At 42.2% G+C, this 14027-nt stretch overlaps 1 pseudogene; it reads left to right on the top strand.

The window, feature by feature from the left end:
- LOC131402455 (centrosomal protein kizuna-like) overlaps positions 1–14027 on the top strand; it is a 67864-nt pseudogene that overhangs the window by 20288 nt on the left and 33549 nt on the right.

Below are 14027 nucleotides of genomic sequence, written 5' to 3'. Positions count from 1 at the left end.
ACAAGCAATAGAAAACCAGAATAGCCATGGTGATTAGTTTGGCTGATGAAAGGAGATTAGCCATTCCAGATTTTAAGAGAGGAATGGCTGGAGCACAGGCCTGAAGACAGACCAGCATGGCCCATGTCTAGGGAACTGTTGGTCACTCCAGCTGAAGGAGTGGCTCATGTGGCAGAGTATAGCACCACTGCAGGCCAGGGGAACACATTCAGGGGCTACAGGGGTCTTTTTCTTATCCCTCCACACCCAGCACATGAACAGCCCCTCGATCCTGCTTTGTGCTGGCCCAGCCACACCAAGAGCAAAGATTCTGCTGTTACTGGTATTTATAAAAAGGAGACATGGTAGGGGAGCAGAGTGACAGGGGTAGGATCGTCATTTTAAGATACCTCCCTTAAATTCTTTTCAATGAAATGTAAATTTGAATTATGGAAAAGCCATCCATCAGAGTTCTTTTTTCAAACTTGGCTTTCTGGCCTTGTTGAACATTTACCTATTAATTATCTTGATATACCAGGCTACAAATAACGGGAACACTGTCTTGAACTGCCTTAAACAATAAACACATTTTTGTTTATTTCTGGAAGTCCGGGAGTAAAGCAGGCCCTGGGATTGGTTGATACTGCCCTTCACTTTTGTCATCAAAGACCCAGGTCCTTTCCGTTTCCCTGCTCTGTCATCCTCAGTGCTGACCTCATCCTTAGGCCAGGAACAAGATGGTGGCAGCGGTGTTCTTATGGACTGAGTTGTGTCCCTGCAGAATTCATATGTTGAAGCCTGAACCCCCAATGTGATGGTATTTGGAGATGGGCCCTTAGTGGGTAATTAAGGTTAGATGAGGTTATGAGGGTCAGGCCCTCGTGATGGGATTAGTGCCCTTATGAGAAGAGACCTGAGAGAGCTCTCCTCCTCTCTCTGCCCTGTGAGGACACAACAAGAAGGCAGCCGTCTGCAAGCTAGGAAGTGGGCCCTCACCAGGAACCAAGCCAGCCAGCGCCTTGATCTGAGACTTGATCAGTTCCTTATGGCTCATCTTCCCTTTTATTCTCTTAAACTTATATTTCTCACCTTTTGAAGAGCAGTTGTTGAGCTATTGGTGATAGGCTTCTAGAAAAACGAAACTTATTTTAAGGTGGGATTTGATAAGGAACATTTGAGCTTGATAACTGAGTGGGAAAGCTTCCATTCAGTGATGGCTTTTGTGAGGGAATCTGTGCAGATAGGCCAAGCAGATAAGAAAAACTCAAAAAGCAATAAGTGAGACCTTGATATGTTTTCTTGTGCTTTTGTACTGAATCTCACTATTTTGAGTCCCAGTTAGGAGACTTACAGTATTACTTTAACCTACAAGAGAGATGTGAGGAGCACTTCTGAATACCTTGTGTTTAATGGCCTTCAACTAGTTGTCTAACTTTTTTCTATTTTCCTTTGTCAGTGTAAATTCATTTTAATTTGCTTGTCATTTTTGTGGACTGGAAGTGTGTTTGAATCTGCTGCTTAAAACAATGCTAGATTCGTTTTCTTTAGTGCAGTGATTCTCAGATATATTCCAGTAGAATTCTCCTGCTATTGAGTCAAGTGGTCTTTTCCAATTTTTAGGAAAATAAATCTTTGTAATTTTGAGAACTTCCTCAAAATTATTTTAATAAAACTTTGGTTACCTGCTATAGCTTGCCTACTGGAAGAGAAAATGAATGAGTACCAAATGAATAATAATGAAAAATGTGAAATCAGCTGATCCTGTTAGGTTTGATAGATTGGTTTTTCATCATGGGTATTTGTGTTAGTGGTTTGATTTTTATATTGTATACATATATTCATTGTCCGCTAGTAAAAATGTTCCTAATTTGTGTGATGAAATGACGTATATCAGTACTTCATGATATTTTACAGAAAGTTCTAAGAATTCCAGGTGTTCTGCCACCTTAAACATTGAAAAGCACTACTTTCTAGGATAATTGAATCCCTAAAAGAATTTCCAGTGCTGGGTCTGGGATTGATGGTGCTTGCTGATCAGATGTTATATATTACATGGATGTATGCTGGACATGGTTGTTTTGGAGCATTATTACATCTGTAATCATGGGCACAGCTGAAACTGGTTTCTGCTGTTTTGAAAGGTGTACTTACCTGGAATTGGGGATGTGCTTGTCTTACATCCCCTGAACTTCCACACTGAGGAGAAGCCTTTTCACCTGGCTCCCAGGGTCTACCCAGGAGGGCATTATTTCCTAGCTTGCATCCCGCCTGCCTTTCCTCCCGGTTAATCCCCTTTATTCATTCATAATGATGGTTTGTTATCATTCACTTTCTTGTTTCTTTTGGCTTCCTTTTAGCAGCTTCTTAGGTGAATGAGCATTTGAATAATAAATTGATTCAGCTTCTTCATTTTAATACAGTATTGGCCCTCTGAAGGAGCCAGCAGAAAACCAGCACAATTTTGTCAGTAATTCTGTCTTTGATTTCTACCATACTCACATAGCAGGAGGCAATCATTAATAGCCAAGTGTTCAGTCTCCTTCCTGCTGGTGCCCTCCCAGGGTGCTGCCACTCCCATCTCATTGTCATCATGGAGGTGGGCCCCGAACACTGAGTCAGAACCCAGGGAGGGACCTGCCCTACAGGTCTGAGCTCTCCCTCAGTGGAGGGTGACTGCCCTAGACCCCATTCCCATTCATCAGAGTTAATTGGCTTCTAAGGAGACTCACTTATCCCAGAGAAGTGACATACTAACTTATTTCAGAGTCTGAACGTTGCCTGAGCCCTCAGTAAGCCCATCCACCATCCCATCATGCCTTCTGATTTGCCTTCTCCCTGGATCCCCTCACGTAGCATAATCTTTGCCAGCCCAGTCTGGTCCTCCTTGTCTCTTCTCTTACAGACGCACGTACACCCGCACCGGCACATACACACATGTGGAGACAGACGGAGAGACGTGTAACAGCAAAAGTCTGGTGTTTTGTTTTATGATCCTCTGTTAGTCCTTAAGCTCCAGCAAAGATGATTCTACCCTGAAAATATCAGATGCCCTTTTACAAAAAGCGCCCTCTAGAGTTTAATTATAGAACCAATTATGATAATGTCTAATAAAAAAATTTATTATGTTCATAGTATTCTTTAAATTTAGTCAAAATACAAGGCCTGATTGTATTACATTTCTGAAAGGTGTCGGGGGAAGAGAGGGAATCTCCCTCTGTCCTTTTCCTTAAGGTTCTTATGGCTGGCCAAATAACAAGACAGGTTAGCAGGAGAAAATAATACCAAGTTTAATAACATGTATACATGGGAGAAAGCAGGGACACTGCGTTTATCAACACAGTAGCAGAGATTCTCGTCTTAAATACCATGTCCAACCAAAGACAAGGAGGATGTTGGGGGCGGGGGTGTTAGTTACAGGAGATTATCACTAAAGCACTATAAACAAGAGTAAGGTTTATTATGCAGTTTTAAGGCCTCACCTTCTACATTGATAAGTCTCTAGAAATGAGGTCATCCCCTCTCTTCCCAATACAGAGAGGGAGATACCTTTACAAATGGAGACTTCCCTTGTAAATGATTGTCTGGTAACTCCTCGCAGGGCCATCTAGAGCATGTGGCCAGAGAGACAGAGCTTCCGATAAGATGGGCTTGTTGGTGCCTTTTCTATTGTAACCTCTATCCTACATTATCTTTATAGCAGTCATGATAATAACTCCTTCCTGAAACAGATCTTTTGTTTTAAATTCTTTAGGCAGTTTGGGAGGGGAAACTCAAATATTCTTCCTGAGTTCTCTGAGTCCTTATTGTCTTCAGCTCGAAATAATCCGCATACCAGAGTGGTGCTTCCTGGGGTAGCTTGCCCTGAGCACCATCAAAGGCATAAAGTTGTACGATAAGACATTTACCCTCCATGTTCTTTTTTGCAGCAGATATTTAAAGCTAGGTCACTTTAGGTGACTGGCTCCATAAATCCGTTGTGTGCACCTCAGATTGGAGGGTGCAGCCAGCACCCTAATGACAACACCCCACTGGCGACACATCTGTGCTGATTTAAAGGAAATCCAGGGAGCAAGAGTAAATGTTTCCAGTGTTCACCTTCCCAGCAAAGAGGATTTTTATCAACTCAGGTGTTGTTTGGGATCCACAGACCTATCAAAGAGCAAATTAAGAACACATCCATTTCAGGGCCGGCCCCGTGGCTTGGCGGTTAAGTGCTCACGCTCCGCTGCTGGTGGCCTGGGTTCGGATCCCGGTTGCGCACCGACGCACCGCTTCTCTGGCCATGCTGAGGCCGTGTCCCACGTACAGCGACTAGAGGGATGTGCATCTATGACATGCAACTATCTACTGGGGCTTTGGGGTAAAAAATAAATAATAAAAAAAAAAAAAGAACACATCCATTTCATAAAGGAACCATCCTTTATGCAGCCATCGCTAATGACTCGGAGCTGCTAAAATCTCATTATGAGTTCAGGCTGGTTATCTCTGTTTAAGGGTAGAGGGAAACACCCTATTATAAATTCTCTCAGGCCTCCCAGCACCTCAGTAAGCAACTTAAAAAAAAAAAAAAGGAAAGGTGATATGGGAGAAGGAGTAGTTCTGAAAATTAAAATGGAACAGAATGATGTTTTGAAGCCAAAGAGGGGGAAAAGGCAAGGGTTTTGCTTGTGAGGCCTCTGCTACAATAAAGAGGACCTTAACGCAGACGGACCATACCCTACAAAATGCAGCCCATAATTCAAGCTGTCAGCTTAATCACGCTGTTTCCAGGTATAGAGAAGGAGCCCTTGTTTCCAGGGCTAAACAGAGAGCCTTGTTTGCTGACCCCTAGTCTGCAGCCTGCCGCTGCAGACCGCCCCGCTCTGTTGGCCTTTGTGTTGCTGTCCCCTCCTTCCCTCATTTTTGGCATTGTGTTCCCTTCAAGTGGCCCCCTGGAAGGGACCACCCAGGGGGCTGCACAATGGGGACCAAGGGAGCCACCAAAACATAGGTTTTGTAAGACAGCCCGTTAAAAGAAAAATACTCTTTAACTATGTATGTGTTTGTCCTTTCTACAACTGTTTTGTGTGGCAAACAAAACCCCGTATACAGACTTCACTGTGGCCGCACGTACAGCTGTTCCAGCCATCGGGTGTCAGGCTTGAGATAGTTCCTCCCAGTTTATTTTCCCAGGGCACTAATTCTCGATGTGGTTTATATTTACATGTTTGGATTTATGGTCAGGAAACTTGATATCAGAGTAAACAAATTGCACTGGCTTTATGAAACTATTTTATCAATAGTCTTCAGAATTGGTGGCATTGCTCTTGGGTGAAACTTGTCTGTAATGCTACTTAACAAAAGCTAGCAGCCGGAATTCAGTTCTCAATAGCCATTTACACCTCTGTAAAAGGATTAGCTCTCGCCAATTGTTACACTGTTTAAATCTTAATTTGCATCTTTATGGAGGTAGGGCTTCTACAGACCTCTCTGGTTCTCTGATGTATTTGTGTACCTGTGGGTGGGAGGTCACTGGAGGTTTTCTCTTATTGGTGAAGGTGCTAAATTGCTTCAGGATGACCAGTAAGCTACACAAATTGAATTAGCATATCAGGGTTTGACTGACAACAGCCCGCTTTGGCTCGTTAGTTATATTTTGTAGCAGTTGTGGTCTTTAAGTGTTGGGTGCATGAATGCATTCTGTTACTTCTGTTTAAACTTAACAATTCTCATGGGTCTTAGGAGGATTTTAAATGTTGTTGATTGTAATCAACAAATTTCCTTGGGAATTAAATGTGAAAAACAGAACCAGAACATGATCAAGTGATGGTTTTATTTATTTATTTTTTTAATAGAGATAAAATATGCAACTAAGACTTTATTTATTTATTTATTTATTTATTTATTGGTGAGGAAGATTGTTCCTGAGCTAACATCTGTGCCAGTCTTCGTCTGTGTTGTATGTGGGATGCCACCACAGCATGGCTTGATGAGCGGTGTGTAGGTCCGTACCCGGGATCAGAACCTGAGAACCCTGGGCTGCCGAAGCAGAGCGCTCCAACTTAACTACTATGCCACCGGGCCAGCCCCAAAGTGATGGTTTTAAAAGTAATCTTTTCTATCCAGGCCATGTGTTCTTAGTTTAAAGATCAAAACCTTCTTATGTTTTGGAAGGAGTGTAGGGTCAAACCCATGAGAAGGAAGAAGTTGAGTGTGCAGGCCAGTGTTCTGCAGGCACTGGAATGGGAAGCAAAGGCCGGTCGTGTTGCCCTTTGCCCACTGTTCTGTATATGGGATGTTCCTAAACCCCACACTCAGAACTACAGACCACCTCTGCAGATGATGCCTTTTTGTTGTTGCTCATTTAGCAATACAATTTCCTTCCCCAAAACGTTGTTCTGGATGTGACCAACTATGGTGCTTTATTATTCTTCAGTCTCATTAAAAATACAGTAAATGTATAAAACTTTTTAAAAGTAACATTATATTATGTAAATTATGAAGTAAACTCATTACTAGTTATGGGCAGTGATTACCACACCATTTTGAGACTGTTGTTCCCTAGAGAAAATAAAACCTGAAAGTCATGCCTTTAGTGCTGCAACTGAAACATGTCCACTCTGATAGAACACCCACGGGAATGTGTGGAAGTTACCTGGTGGGGTTAAGGAAAAGTTTATTTGCTACAGCCCTAATACAGGGTCATTTTTGCCAAAAAGTAATTCTCAGTTTGCAGTACTGAAAGGAAAAGCATGGCACTTTTTCTCTCTTCCTTGCTTCCAAAAAAAATTGTACCTTCCTTTGAGTGTTCCCATTAGCCTGGAGTGGAGTTGTTTTCTTTTAAATTCTCTCTTAAATTCTGTATGACTGAAAGATGAAAATGAAGCTAGAAAGCAATTACTTTAAATTTGGCCAAAAAAATTTATTTATTATCTGCCTGCACTGTTGGGTAAAATAAAATATACCTCTTTAAAGTGCCTTTTGTGCTTCTAGAGATTACTTGTCATCCATCACGTTTGTCCACTTGCTGGAGTTCACAGAGACAAACTGATGGTAAGGCCCAGTGTGTTAGTGCCAGGCCCGTCTACATATTCCCCAGGAAGGACTGGGCATGGGCTGGTCAGACTGATGCCCCTCCAGCTGGAATTATTTTGATGGGAATGCAAATAGAAGACATGAAAGAAATTGAGGTCTTGAATTGTAGGATAGTGTTTTTTATAACACATAGTCTTTAATCTTTAGCTCCATAGTGTTTGAATTCTTTAATAGAGGTTTTTTCAGCAAAGGACTGATGAATATTTTGTAAGCTAAAGTCAGGTATCACGTGGAGAAATAACTACTAGAAACCCTCAGCACAGACCAACTTGTCTTTTAGCCAGAGAAGGTTCTGAATTAATCTAGAGTAGACCATAAGCTCTGTGCAGACAGTACTTGTGGCCGTCTTATTGATCGCTCCTTGCCAAGCCATGGACGCCATGGAAGCCCTGGACTGGTCTAACAGCAACCGTATAAAAACATACTGTAAAAATAGATGTCATGGATTTCTCTAATCTAGGTTTAAATCTTGGCCTGTCATTCAACTCGTGGTGTTAAGTATGTCTTCAGTATTGTGCTGAGTGCAACATGAAACTTCAAGTAAGATAAAAATTCAGAAGTCCAATTGTTGTTCTCAACAAGCTTTTGGTCTTGTTGAGAAGACTAGACAGACATGACATAACTAGAGAACAGTACAATGTAGGATGTGGTCTGTATTGTGCTAAAGGAATTCAGGGATAAGAAAGATCCCTGTGAATGAGGTAGTCAGAGAAGCTCCTAGACAAGTATGAGAAGAGCTAGTCTAAGTAAGCCTGATATTTGGATTGATCAAATTGGAAAAGAACAAAGGTTATCTGGCATCTGTCCTGACTGGACAATCAGGTATTATTTAGCACTGGCATACCATGGTGGGGGGGTGGGGGATACAGGCAACAAAGGGTGCATTGTCTGTAGAGCATTTATAAACAGTAATAAAACCACTAAAACTGTTTTCTCTTATCACCATTCCTAAGAATGGCAGAGATAAAATACTCCTCCCTGGAGGGAGGCTGCTGCCACCCGAACACCCTGCCTATACCCCACTGTGGTACCCCAGCATTGGTGAGCGTCTGCTGACTTCCGCCATTGTACCAGCATTTCAGAGGAGGTGCAAAAACATCAAGCCCTGGTCCTTGCTCAGGGTCTACCACCTGGGGTGGGAGGTGAGACTAGAGGCAGTCTAAGCTGGAGACCCCAAGCCTGCAGACCAGCTCTGTTTGTCCAGCATAGTATTTAACCTCCTTTTGAATTAGCTGCCAGATTTTTAAATTTGGGAGATGTCACGTAAAAATAAAACTAGCAATTGTGAATTTCCAGCTTCTCTTGAAAACTAGGAAGATCGACGTCACTGAGACACATTCCACTGCGGGAGCTGGGAGTGACTGGCCCTTTGAGTGAGGCACACACCCCAGTTTTTCGCGAGCCCACCCCACCAGCTGTAGGCGCTTGACTTCCCCCCAGCTGAGCCGTGAATGACTGTTCTCCCTCTCTGCCACCCCCACCACTGCTCTCCCACTTACACACTCTTCCCCTGCCATCTAGAGCACAAGTTCAGTCTCCTGGCTGTGGTCTGGGTCTCGTGTCTGTCCCCTCACCAACTGCATCTGTGCACGGCTGCCAGGCTAACCCTCTCAAAAACACTGCTTTCAAGAAACCAGCCATAGCTCAGAAATCCGCAAGATTTATTACTATTTTCTCACCCGAGTTTCATATTGAATTTTATTTCCCATTACTATCTTATCACCACAAACAGCAACCCCCACCTGGCCAGACTTGTGTCCTTGCTGGTCCCGACACCCCTCCTACCATGGCATTTCCTCTCACCTTTGCCTGTGCCGCCCCTTAGCTTAAAGGGTCATCTCCCCTTCTGTCTAAATCTTGCCCAGCTGAAGTTCCTCCTCCATAGTCAAGCCCTTGTGATGCCAAGGAGCTCTCTGTCTCTCTACTGCCTCACAACTCCTGATTGCCTTCCCAGTGATTATGTGCTCTCCTTTGCTGCTCTGAAATTGGCTTACCTCCGATGGGCCTGTCTTCCTTTTCTTAAGGGCAGGTGTTATTTTGTGAATTGAGTGGTGACGAGATAAAGCCTTCCAGGAAGAATTAGGAACCAGATTTTGCCAAAGGAAAAAGAAGTATTATAGGTACTGTAAGTCATATAGGCCAGGAGTCTGGAAGGATTTTTGTTTGTTTGTTTTTTAATTTATTTTTTAAATTATTTTATTGAGGTCATATTGGCATATAACATTGTATAAATTTCAGGTACACAATATCATATATCAGTTTCTGTATAGATTGCTTTGTGTTCACCACCAATAGTCTAGTTTTTATCTGTGACCATACATATGTGTCCCTTTACTCCTTTCACTCTCCGCCTACTCCCTTCCCCTCTGGTAACCAGTAATCTGTTCTCCGTATCCACGTGTTTATCTTCCACATATGAGTGAAATCATACGGTGTTTATCTTTCTCTGTCTGGCTTATTTTGCCTGGTATAATACCCTCAAGGTCCATCTATTTTGTCACAAATGGCATGATTTTGTCTTTTTTTATGGCTGAGTAGTATTCCACTGTATCTATATACCATGTCTTCTTTATCCATTCATCCGTTGATGGGCACTTGGGTTGCTTCCATGTCTTGGCTGTTGTGAATATTGCTGTGATGAACATAGGGATGCATAAATCTCTTTGAATTGTTGCTTTCATGTTTTTGGATGAACACTCAGTAGTGGGATATATGGATCATATGGTATTTCTATTTTTAATTTTATAAGAAATCTCCATACTGTTTTCCATAGTGGCTGCACCAGTTTGCATTTGCACCAGTTATGTATGAGGGTTCCCTTTTCTCCACATCCTCTCCAATATTTGTTATTTCTTGTCTTGTTAATTATAGCCATTCTGGTGGATGTAAGGTGAAATCGCATTGTAGTTTTGATTTGCATTTCCCTGATAATTAGTGATGTTGAACATCTTGTCATATGCCTGTTGGCCATTCATGAACAAAATGAAAAAACAACCCACCAACTAGGAGAAAATATTTGCAAATCATATATCCAACAGGGGGTTAATTTCCAAAATATATAAAGAACTCATACAACTCAACAACAAAAAACAAAACAACCCGATCAAAAAATGGAAGGTTTTTGGCAGCAGAGCTCAGAGGTGAAGGATCCAACACAGGATGTGGCCCAGAAGGACTAAGAATCTTAGGCTTAGAGTTTAGACAAGAGCTTGAGACACGGCAAGGAACTGGAGCGCCCATAGGGTGGCCTAGGGTCCAGAATAGGGCTTGAATGGGGCGGGGGGGACGGACATGACACGACATTTGTATTTCCTGCCCAGGATAAAAGCCTGCTTCAGAGTCAGGGTGCCTGAGCCTACACTTGTCACTCACCCTCTAATAGACAAACAGAGCACATCTCTTTCATCCTTTTGATATTAGGCACATGGCCATCAAGTGGATCCAGTAACTTAACCCACTGTTGTACTAACTACAAGTTAGTAAGATGTTGCTAATTAACACATTGCTTTACAAGTTGCTTCATTTTCTTTTTGGAGTACATGTTGAATATTCCCAACTACGTATGTCATCAGCTTCTTTAAAGTAGAAATACTGTTTTGTCTTTGATGTCTTCTCCTATAGCTTTTTAGAATCATGCTTTCCCCCAAATAGACATGTTTTTAAAGGAAGTTTCTAATCAGTCTCTTTGGAAGCTACTATGATACCGTGACAGACCTAACCTAAAACAGTGGCCAAATTGTTAGACTAGACCAGTCCCCCAGTAGACTGGAAATAGATAATGAAGGCTAAATCCCTCTTTCCCTCCCTTCCTCTTCTTACTAAAAATAAAGAAAATTGTATTGCAGTGGGATCTGAATGGAGAAATAATAGTCATTTTTCTGCATTCAGAAATAGAGGACATAACCAGTATCCAGCCAGCAGTTTTCAATTTCTTAGCAGTGACGATTTAAGTAAATTTCACATGAGTTGTGGAGATCTAACTTTGTTATGATTGACAATAGAAAATTAGCCTTTTCTGCTGTTAAGATTATCTAGCATTCCTATCAGTCAGGTGGAATGTGGAATGAGATTGCATAGCTGTCGATTTGAAGGTCATTAAAGTCTTCAAAGGGTTAAAAGTTACTTCCACTGATGGATTTAAAACTGCCACATACACACAAACAAGGTTTTCAAAATGCCCCATTTTACATCTTTGTCGAGAGATAGTCTGGTTGCTGCATTTTTGTGTCTAGATTATATTACAGATATGTCAATAAACCACGAAGAACCTCCGTAGATTCTAGAAGCTGGGCCATCTGTGCTTAAATAAACATCTCATGCAGCACCTGTTTTATTTTATAGGCTCTATAATCACAGTGACATTCTGAAAGAAGACCTTGAAGCCTGTGGAACAGCTGTCCTTCACCAGCCTCCGAGACTCTTACCTGGAGGTGGCAGCCATGAAAAGCAAGTCAGGTATTATTGGGATGAAATTGCTGCTGTGGAAGGATGGCCATTCTTGTTCCCAGATGCTTCCAAATGAAAACAAAACACTAGTCCACACGGTCACCACTGGGATAGACACTTGTAGTTGTCAGTTTAACTGTTTCATGGACTTGACCATTAACTTCTTTGTAAATGTATTTGTTTCTAATTGTTAATTGGATATATCCACTCAATCCCTACTCATAACAACGTTTTAAGGGCTTACTTGGGGGGAGGGAGCACAGGTAGCCTTCATCTGGTATATTAGCATACCTTCGTGAACAACGCAGGATATAATCTAGTCTAGCCACCCCCCTAGAGGGATGTCATTGGCAAGTCCAAACCCCAGATGGATTCCTCAATTTCCAAGGTCATGCTGGTGATACAGGCCCCCAATCTAGAAGATACAGGCCCCCAATCTGCAAGTATGGTCTCTGGACCAGCAGCATCAACAAGACCTGGGAACACGTTTTCCCCACCCAGGCCTCACTGAATCAGGAATCTGGGGGTAAGACCCAGCCATCTGGGTTTTATTGAGCCCTTGAGGGAACTACCCTCACTCAGGTTTGAGAGCCACCACTTCAAGGATATCCCTTAAAGGCCATAAAGCTAGGATGAGAGAGAGAGGGGGTTAATTATTTGCAGGGTAGTTGGCACATGTGAACCATGATTCTTGTACATCCTTCCTGAGTCAATCAGAAATCTGTTCTCTACCCTCTACCCACCTTTTAGGTAGTGTGGGTTTCTTTTCATGGCCTCAGAAGCTTTGTGGCATCTGAGTGACTTATTGAGGTCATAGAATTACATATGTGTAATTTGTGTAATGGTTTGTCCAGCGTTGGCACCTGGTCGGTGCCTAATTCATGTTGCATAATTGTTGCCAGTGACCTAACTCTGATTTTTATTTTGGGGACTGACTATATTTCCTTTTATTAAAATATATCCCCACTATTTACTAGCAGAGAACAAATTATTTCTCGAGCATGGTCAGCAGATGAGTGTCTGTGAAAGCCCACCTGAAAGGACCTTGTTTCGCTGAGTGAGAGGGGCTTTGGGTCTGGTTATCTTATATCTAACATCGTTTTCTCTACCTTCAGTGTGCCACATAGGCTGTTTTATGTTAATGATTTTCTTCAGAGTAGAATTCAGCATAAATCCCATGAAGGCGTGAGAAGTCAAGATGATGGTTTCTAAAAGGGCCTTGTCACAAGAAGACTTGGCCAATCATATGTTCCATTTAACAGAGCACAAGATGAGGTTCACAAGTCCTGAATGTGTATACATTACCTTCTGCATCTGTACTAGTGATCTCCAAACTGTGGAAAATGCTGGAAATGACCTTCCGGGTCAGTAACTTTTCAACCTGAAGCAGTAAAGGGCAATGCAAGAAAATCCTCTTTCCTGGTTTTTTTTTTTTTTTTTTTTTTTTTTTTGTGAGGAAGATCAGCCCTGAGCTAACATTCATGCCAATCCTCCTCTTTTTGCTGAGGAAGACCAGCTCTGAGCTAACATGTATTGCCAATCCTCCTCCTTTTTTTCCCCAAAGCCCCATTAGATAGTTGTATGTCATAGTTGCACATCCTTCTAGTTGCTGTATGTGGGACAAGGCCTCAGCATGGCCGTTCAAGCGGTACGTCAGTGGGCGCCAGGATCCGAACCTGGGCTGCCAGTAGCGGAGCGCGCGCACTTAACCACTAACCCAGGGGGCCGGCTCCCCCTCTTTCCTGTTGTTTTATCATGCAAAATAAAAAACAGCAGTCTCAAATACTCCTTTACAAGGCGGTGGAAGAAGCTGTCTGGGGCGGAGTCTTTCTGCACTCTGTAGGTCATTTGGTGATTATGTGTTGTGAGGCTCTGTAACCAGGCCCCTGTTTCTTTCTCACTGCTTTTTGTATCTGTTGATATACTATTTTGCATAAACCACAGCTGTGGTATGTGGCGTAGAAAGCATATATGCATTTATAAGTCTCTGTGCAAACTGACTTGTTAGACTAAATGATTCATTGTGTGACTCTCTTAACCTACGCTGCCAAACTGTGATTGTGGGTGATGAGATAAAATATCTACATCTACTAGACTAGACCTTTGTATAGTTTCTCAACATGCATAAGAGAGCATTGATTTCCATTATGAAAGATTGCATTTTGCATGACTGTTGGTCTACAGTTATGTATAAATCAGCTTTCCCTAAGAAATGATCCTTCTTTATGACCAACACAAATTTTAAAATTAATATCTGGAGGCTGCAAGACTGCTTCTTTACCACAATCATTTTTTTAAGCCAGATAAAGAAGTCAGGAATGGTTACTAATGTCAGTGTTATGTTCTGTTACGATTAGGATTGCCCTTTTATGCCGCATTGTGTGTTGTGACTGGGGGTGCTGTTTAATGCACACTGATTGTCACTGGTTCACTGTCTAGCCTTGGAAAAAGTGCCAAGTGTTTATATGACCTTTGAGAGATAAGCAGTGAGGTCTTTAAATACAGATTCTTTCTAACGAGTTTTATTT

This window comes from Diceros bicornis, unplaced genomic scaffold (assembly GCF_020826845.1).
Source record: "Diceros bicornis minor isolate mBicDic1 unplaced genomic scaffold, mDicBic1.mat.cur scaffold_108_ctg1, whole genome shotgun sequence".
NCBI classification, from domain to species: domain Eukaryota; kingdom Metazoa; phylum Chordata; class Mammalia; order Perissodactyla; family Rhinocerotidae; genus Diceros; species Diceros bicornis.
The sequence above is the reverse complement of the archived record's forward strand: the minus strand, read 5'-3'. Positions and strand labels throughout refer to the sequence as shown.